This window comes from Balaenoptera ricei, chromosome 19 (genome assembly GCF_028023285.1).
Source record: "Balaenoptera ricei isolate mBalRic1 chromosome 19, mBalRic1.hap2, whole genome shotgun sequence".
Taxonomy (NCBI): domain Eukaryota; kingdom Metazoa; phylum Chordata; class Mammalia; order Artiodactyla; family Balaenopteridae; genus Balaenoptera; species Balaenoptera ricei.
This window is the reverse complement of record NC_082657.1, coordinates 17,102,645-17,110,832: the sequence shown is the minus strand read 5'-3', so window position 1 is coordinate 17,110,832 and position 8,188 is coordinate 17,102,645.

The following is an 8,188-nucleotide window of genomic DNA, read 5'->3' as shown; positions in this document are numbered from 1 at the left end:
AAGCCTATCTGGTCCTAGCCTTAGGAGTTGTACGTAGGAGAGATCCCTCCAACCCTCACAGCTGCTCATTGTAGGGAGAAGGATAAAATGGGAGCCCACTCCAGTGGGCTCGTATTCCCAAACCAGTATTTCTTGTTGCAACAATCTTCAAAGAATGTAAATGCGCTGGAAAACATCCCTTCTGAGACCTGAGACTTTTGTCTGAAACCCACAGGGGTGGATGTGTTTTCCATGCCTGAGGGCTCCTCCTACAAGAGTTCCATTGTTGGCTGTTGGAAAACACACAGCTGTGCCCCTCCCACCCCACCCCCTTCCAGGAAGGGAACCAGCTTTCAGAATTAGTCACGCTGTCAGCATCCCACACAACAACCCAATTGAATCCAAAGGGCAGCCCTACCGGGTGAGTATTATTCTTATCCCCATTGTATAGATGGGGAAACTGAGGCCCGGGGAAGAAGACTTGCTAGCCCAAGGTCACTCAGTGAGAAAGAGGTGGAGCTAGGATTTGAACCTAGGTTTTCTGCCTCTGAGATCCTTCCCTCTCCACTTGTGGGTTTGGGTGCCTCCAAAGTGTGATCCACTAAAGGAAAGGGGAGGGGGGTAACTGATTCTTCTGTTATGGGTCCTGGGACATAGTAACTCTCAAGAATGGTTTTCATTCATTCACACAACACATATTTCCTGAGCACCTACTATGTGCCAGACTTTGTGCTGGGGACACAGAGGACTGTGTTCCATTGAACAGCCAAGGAAGGCCCCTCCCTCCCAGAGCTGACATTTCGGGACGTGGGAGAGAGAATAAATATAACCAATAAGCATATAATTACACAGCATGTCAGGAGGTGATATATGCTAGCGCTACAGAAAAAAACAGAGAACAGGGTGGGGCCAGGTGGTTTCCAGACTGAAGATGTGGTTTTTTTGTTTTTTTTAAATTTTATTTTATTCTTAGCCGCCTTGGGTCTTTGCTGCTGCACGCAGGCTTCTCTCTAGTTGCGGCAAGCGGAGGCTACCCCCCGTTGCGGTGTGCGGGCTTCTCTCTGCGGTGGCCTCTCCTGTTGCAGAGCATGGGCTCTAGGCGCGCGGGCTCAGTAGTTGCGGCTCACGGGCTTAGTTGCTCTGCAGCACGTGGGATCCTCCCAGACCAGGGCTTGAACCCGTGTCCCCTGCATTGGCAGGCGGATTCCCAACCACTGTGCCACCAGGGAAGCCCTTGAAGATGTGGTTTTAAATCAAGTAGCCAAGGAAAGCCTCATCAAGAAGGTGGTATTTGAGCAAAGCCCTGAAAAAAGAAGATGAGGGAGGGACCCATGTGACATCTGTGAGAAGAGTGAGCTCGGTAGAGGGAACGGCAAGTGCAAAGGTCCTGGGGCTGGAAAGGCACCTAGTGGGTTGGAGGAACAGCAGGGAGGCCAATGTGTCTACAGCTGAGTAAGTGAGTGAGTGATGGGGAGGAGAAGTGATGGGGGACCAGGTAGGGGAGTGACTTACAAGGTTGCGGGTCATGGTGAGGACCTTGGCTTTTACCAGGAGTGAGATGCAGCCAGAGGAGGGCCCTGATCTGACTCAGGGATTCACAGGCTCCCTCTGGCTGTGTGTGGGAAGCTGACTGTAAGGGGAGGGATGGGAGCAGGGAGACCAGGGAGGAGGCTGTGTGATGGTCCAGGAGGGAGAGGATGGAGGCTGGGCCAGGGTGGGGACAGTGGCAGGGAAGGAGTGGTTGGTTCTGGCAATATTCTCTGGTGTCTCATTCCCTCTTCTGACCTGCTGTCTTTTCTTGGGACCCACAAAATTATGCGGGGCCCTTGGTCCTACACACTCACAGGGTGTGGAGCCAGACAACCTGCCTTGGAATCCCAACTTTGATCCTTAAATAACTGTGTGTCTTGTGGGGAGGTGACTGAGCTCCTCTGTGCCACAGTTTCCTCCACTGGGAGAACAATGCCTGCGTAGCAAGTGGTAAGTCCCACAGCCCCACACGTTGCAGGATTGTTAGTTGACAACAGAGAGAGGCAGTTAGCAATAGCAGGTAATGACTCAGGGATGTACAGGGGTGTGCAGTTGGCTCTCAGCACTGCCTTCTTGGATGCCAAGGTGCAGGGGGAAGGGAGATGGGAAGACTGAGATGTCAGGGGCCCTGGCTGCCAGAGGGCTGCCTGGTCAGTACCTCTGCATGGCAGCGGCTGCCAGCCAAGCTCTTAGAACTGCAGACTCATCTCCCTGCCTCTGCAGCCAAGCAGGAGCCTGCCAGCCCTAGCATCAGCCTCAGAGCCTCAGGGCCCCCCTACCAGGCCAGGGCCGGGCAGCCAGGAGTGGGTAAGGCACCCACGGCTAGCGGGAGGGGCAGAGTGGGCACCAGGGGGTCAGGGACTGATCCGAGAGAAGGAAAAGGAAGACATTGTGTGTGGGGGGGAAGAACACAGGCTTTTATCTAAAAGGGAAAAAATGTATATATATATTTACTGATAAATAATATTTATTTATTGTATAGTATGTACATAAATACATGATATCCAAAGTTCAATTAAATTCTGTTGATTTAACATTTAGGTTACCCAATTCTGAATTTATTTTTCCTCCGTTGTTTTTTGATCTTGTGTTTTATTATTTTTGTGTAAATGTTAATTAAAAAAATTTTATTGATTCTCCCCAACTTTTATTTTGATTTTTTTTTAACTACAGAAAAGTTACATATACAGTACAGTGAACCCAAATACGCTTCACGGAGGTTCACCAATTCTTAATAGTTTGCCTCATTTGCTTTACCTCTCTATGTCTCTACCTATGTTCATAATTTTTTCTGAGTTCTTGCATCTCAGAAGTGTTCTCCTGCCCCTTCTGTGTGCAGGCATTTTACAAGGCTTGGTCTTTTCTGATGCTAGTTGCCAAAGACTTTTCGGGAGGGAGTCTCAAAATATCACCAGGTTTTTCTGTAATCATGCCTTTTCCCCTGACCTCAGGCAGACTCGGGATGACAGTCCTGGGGATTTTTCCTGCCTGAACCGCGCCATGATACATCCCCCAGGGATGAGTCCCCCAGGATGCGTGTGTCCAGGGTCTGTGCTGAAATGGTGGCCACATAGGCAGAGGGTGGGTCTCAGATGGGAGGTGACAGGAGCAGGCCTGGGACCAGAGCAACTGTGGGTCTCCCTCTGCTTCCCTCCCTCCCTTGAAGCTTCCTGTCAGGGCAAGATGGGGCCTGGGTCACCCCGGGGAGACAGACCTGCCCCTCCAACAACTAATGCCAAAGGGGAATGTGGCCCAGTTAGGCCAGATCTTCCACGAGAAGCTGAACATGCAGCTTGTTATGTTGAAATATCCCGAGTTTAAATGTTGGCAACAGTGAATTTTTGCAACACTCTTTGAACTCAAGCAAACATGTACCATTGTTGGGTTGGCCCGGGGGCCGCCAGTTTGAGATCCTTGTCTCAGGGACTGAGACAGGCTGGGAGGAGGCTGCAGGGCTCCCCTCTCAAACCCCCAATCCCCTCTCCTGCTTCCCTATAATTCCAACTCACACTCAGGACTCCTAGCCATTAGCCCAAGCCCCCATCCCCAGTGATGAGGAAACTGGTCCAGGACTGTCAGCAAATGTGGTCCCCCTTGCCCACCTGCCCGCATTAGCAGCACTGCCCTCACCACCCCCGCCTCACTCCGGCAAGGCCTCTGTGATGGTGAGGGGGAGCATAAGAGCTCCTTTCTCTTATTATTTAAGAAATACTTCAGGAGCACCATTACTGCCAGGCGTTGTTCTATATATAATTCAGATGAAAATTTGGGGGAGGACCTGACATGCCAGCAGGGGAGGCGGATAATCAAAGAAGCAAAGAGGAGTTTCCTGGAATATGCTTTGAAGATAGATAAGTCAGAAGGGAATAGAAAGGGAGAGGGAGGATGTGATTTTAAATAGGGTGATCAGGGAAGGCCACGTCTTCAGCCAGGACTTGAAGAAGGTAAGGGAATAAGACATTATGTACTGACATGTGGGAGAAGAATCCCAGACAGAGGGAACAGCTGTTGCAAAGGCCCTGAGGCAGAAACATGCCTGGAGGGCAAGAGGGGTAGCGCGGGGGGGCGGGGGGATGGTGGTACCTGAACCTCCCCCCCCGCCCCACCCCGAGCTTGCCTAGTCCCTAAGATAGAGACTCACACAGGTGGCCATAGGGCCAGATCCGACCTTGGACACATTTCATTTGGTACACAAAGTGTTAGGGAAATTAAAAGTCAGTTACCAACATTTAAAAATCAGGAGATTTCATCGTAAAAATCAACCTTTCCAACTTCTCTTGGCGGGTGATGACATTGAGCAGCACAGAGTGCAGATCTCAAGGGGCCTGTTAACCTTAAGTCGCCTTGTCTGGCACCTCATGTGGCGCCCGGAAGCCAGGCAGACAGCAACATGCCCACAGCCACACCCCCAAAGTGTCAAGACAGGACCTGCCAGCTCCCTCTTTTTTCCCACAGGTGCTGAATTCTGAGGCCACAGGGAGCAGCCCCACAGAGCCGCAGGAGGCCTCATTTGTCTGCCCAGGGGTATCTCTGTCCCCGTCTTGCCCAGGAAGTAGGAGCTTGGAGCGTCACTGTGATCACGCCTTCCCAGCCTCCCAGCCCCCCAGCCCAGCCTCTCAGCCTCTACCTGGGAAGGTGAGGCCCCAGCCCCACCAGGACCCCTCTCATGGGTCGGGGTGCTTCCAGCTCCCACAGCCCAGGCTGGCCCATTTAGGGCCTATGAATTTGCCAGGATCCTGAAGAAATACAGCCTCAAGAGAAGAGCAATAAAATGACTGAGCCCTGACTAGCAAAAGCAAATGGCAAAACCCCAATTACTAAAACTTTGAATTGATGACTACAAAACACCCCACAGCCTTGATTTTGTACTTGAATTCGGCATTCCTGAAAACTTTGTGATGTTCAGAAACTGTCTGTAGGTTTGGTTTTGCTCATTTCGCAAGAATTCCCAGGATACTGAGAAATCACAGCTAATCTCTGCTTCAGCAAATGATTTCGGGCTTCCCTGGTGGCGCAGTGATTAAGAATCCGCCTGCCAATGCAGGGAACACGGGTTCGAGCCCTGGTCCGGGAAGATCCCACACGCTGCGGAGCAGCTAAGCCCATGCGCCACAACTACTGAGGCTGTGTTCTAGAGTCCGCAAGCCACAACTACTGAGCCCGTGAGCCACAACTACTGAAGCCTGCGCGCCTAGAGCCCGTGCTCCGCAACAAGAGAAGCCACCACAATGAGAAGCCCGTGCACCGCAACGAAGAGTAGCCCCCGCTCGCTGCAACTAGAGAAAGCCTGCGTGCAGCAACAAAGACTCAACGCAGCCATAAATAAATAAATAAGTTAATTAATTAAAAAAACCCCAAAAACAAAAAACAGACAAAAAACCCCAAATGATCTCAAAAGCAAAATGAAGGAGAAATATTCCAAATGGCTTTATTATCTATATAATATGATAATATATATAAACACATATATTTGTATATAAACATAAACACACAACACATATACATATATAAATAACTGGACACATGTTGAATATGACTGAAGTCAAGCAGGCCTAGAAGACTCATCCCAAAAGAGAGTCAACCCCCAATAGGATGCAAGCGGCTGCATGCACGCCACTCCCTGCAGACCTTCCCCAGGGTCTCAGTGTTCACACCTGTACCCATCCACACGGGAGGCTCAAGTCCTGCCCTAAGTCCCAGCCCCTGCCCAACATCCGCTTGGATGGGGCACATTCTGTTCCACCCTGGGTTAGGTATAGGCTTATAAACATCCAAATGCAAGACCATGTGATTAAAACTTCAGGGAATGAGGTTTGCAGAAGGCTCTAATTGGTGGTCCCCCCAGGCTGAAACCAGCCCTTAGATTTGTTTTGTCTGACCTGCATAATTTTTTTAAAATCTGAGCCTTTTTTTGTTTTTTGGCTGCACCACATGGCTTATGGGATCTTAGTTCCCAACCAGGTATTGAACCTCGGCCACAGCAGTAAAAGTGCCGAGTCCTAACCACTGGACCGCCAGGGTATTCCCTGAGCCAACTTTTAATATTGGGAACTCTACATAAAGGTTCAGGTTCCTGACATCTTTTGAAAGTATAGAAGCAATTGGCTAGAACTGTGTAGAGGTTATCCTTGAAATTCTTTTAATTAAACTTTTTTTCAAAGTAGTACATTTGCAGGATTTAAAATTCAGAAGAGGGTGCATGAGCTTAAGTGAGTCTCCCTTCCCAGCCATCTCCCAGCCTCTCGGTCTTCCTTTTCAGAAGCAGCCATGTGTGCCAATCTCCAAAGATACTTCATTCATTTATAAGTATATGAATATACATTATTTTTCCCCTTACAAATGGTAGCATGTGTCTCTACATCTTGCTTTTTTTCCCATAGCAAGATGTCTGGGAGGTACTCCTGTATCTGTCCACATGAGCTTGAGCCAGTGTTTCTGGTGGCTGCCCTTTATTCATTTAAACATTTTATTTTATTTTATTTTTATTTTTGGCTGCATTGGGTCTTCATTGCTGCGCGCGGGCTTTCTCTAGTTGCGGCGAGTGGGGGTACTCTTCATTGCGGTGTGTGGGCTTCTCATTGTGGTGGCTTCTCTTGTTGCAGAGCACGGGCTCTAGGTGCATGGGCTTCAGTAGTTGTGGCATGCGGGCTCAGTAGTTGCGGCTCACGGGCTCTAGAGCTGAGGCTCAGTAGTTGTGGCGCACGGGCTTAGTTGCTCGGCGACATGTGAGATCTTCCTGGACCAGGGCTCGAACCCGTGTCCCCTGCATTGGCAGGCAGATTCTTAACCACTGCGCCACCAGGGAAGTCCCGGTGGCTGCCCTTTAGACAGGACAATAGTTCTGTTTGCCCAGCTGCCACCGTACCTTATAGTCTCATGCCTGTCCTGCTTCACTCATTCATGATTCTTTCCTGGCCCCATTGGCATCTGAGTGTGCAGACTCCGGCACAGGTGAAGGATGGAAGCATCCCTCCTAGCCACCCAGCACTCGCCCCTTCTGTCTCGGACGCATGCAGTTCCTGGACTTCCCAGCAGAGGGAGACACCACCCCATCCCCAAGACCACCAGAAGGGTCTTAAAAGGAACATCGCAATCTTGAAATGTTTGGGCAAGAGATGTTATCTGACCGGACACAAAGACCCCCTCAGCTGGACTGGGATCCTCCCCTACCAGGCCTCCCCTTCTCTGTTTCTATCTCCCTCTGAACCTCCTGCTTCGACTGAGCCCCACCCTGACTGAGCCCCACTCTTGGCAGGGACTGGCCCCTCCTTGGTGGGAGTTGTAGGGAGACCCTGTCTTAGTCGAGGGCCTGGGATTGAGAAATTGCCGAAGGGACCCACATAAAGAAAGCGTGTAGCTGGGCGGGCGTTCCTTGCCCCACCCTTCCCCCTCCCTGCTGAGAAGTCGCGGGGGCGGGGGGGGGGGTCCTTTCTCCCTGCCCCCAGCAGAGCCTTGACCTCAAAAGCCCCTCTCCCTGTCCTGCCCTCCACACTCCCCATGGTACCCTCTCCCCAGCCTGGCTCCTGCGCCCCCTCCCACCCCCGCGATGGTGTTGGGGGTCGCCTGGAGTCCAGCTGGTGGCCAGTGCAGATCCACCCTAGGAAGGCCCTGCCCCTCCCCGTGACCCCAATCCTCCGCCAGACACTCAAAGGCGCCTTGTTCTCCATCCAGCCCCCAGACAAAAGTCCCTCTGTCTAAAAAGGCGGAATTGGGGGGAGGGGGCACCCCAACGGGGAACAAGTGGGGGCCTGCACAGACCCCAGCTGGAAGGAATGCCATGAGGAGGAGGGGCAGGAGAGGGAGGAGGGAGGGGAAGGGAGCCTTGCACAGTGCAATGGCCTTATCCGGGGTGAGAGACAGCCCCCGTCTCAACACCTACTGTGGAGACATCTGGCTCCCAGCACCCTTGGGAAGAACCCAGGCTGGGAAGGTCTGCCTGGTGCTGGGAACCAGGTCCCAGTCTCCCTAGGCCATGATGGGCACGATGGGGGAGAGGTCATGGTCTACGGCCCAACAGCTCAATCCCCACTTACCCCCCTCCCCCCCGTGCATCCCGTCCCCACCTCATGACCTTGGTCCTATCAGCATCTTCTGCTGACCCTCAAACTGTGTCAACAGCAACAAGTGGCCCGGAGGAGGACTTTAGATCTCCCGCAATGGCCACCCATCCCCCCTCCAA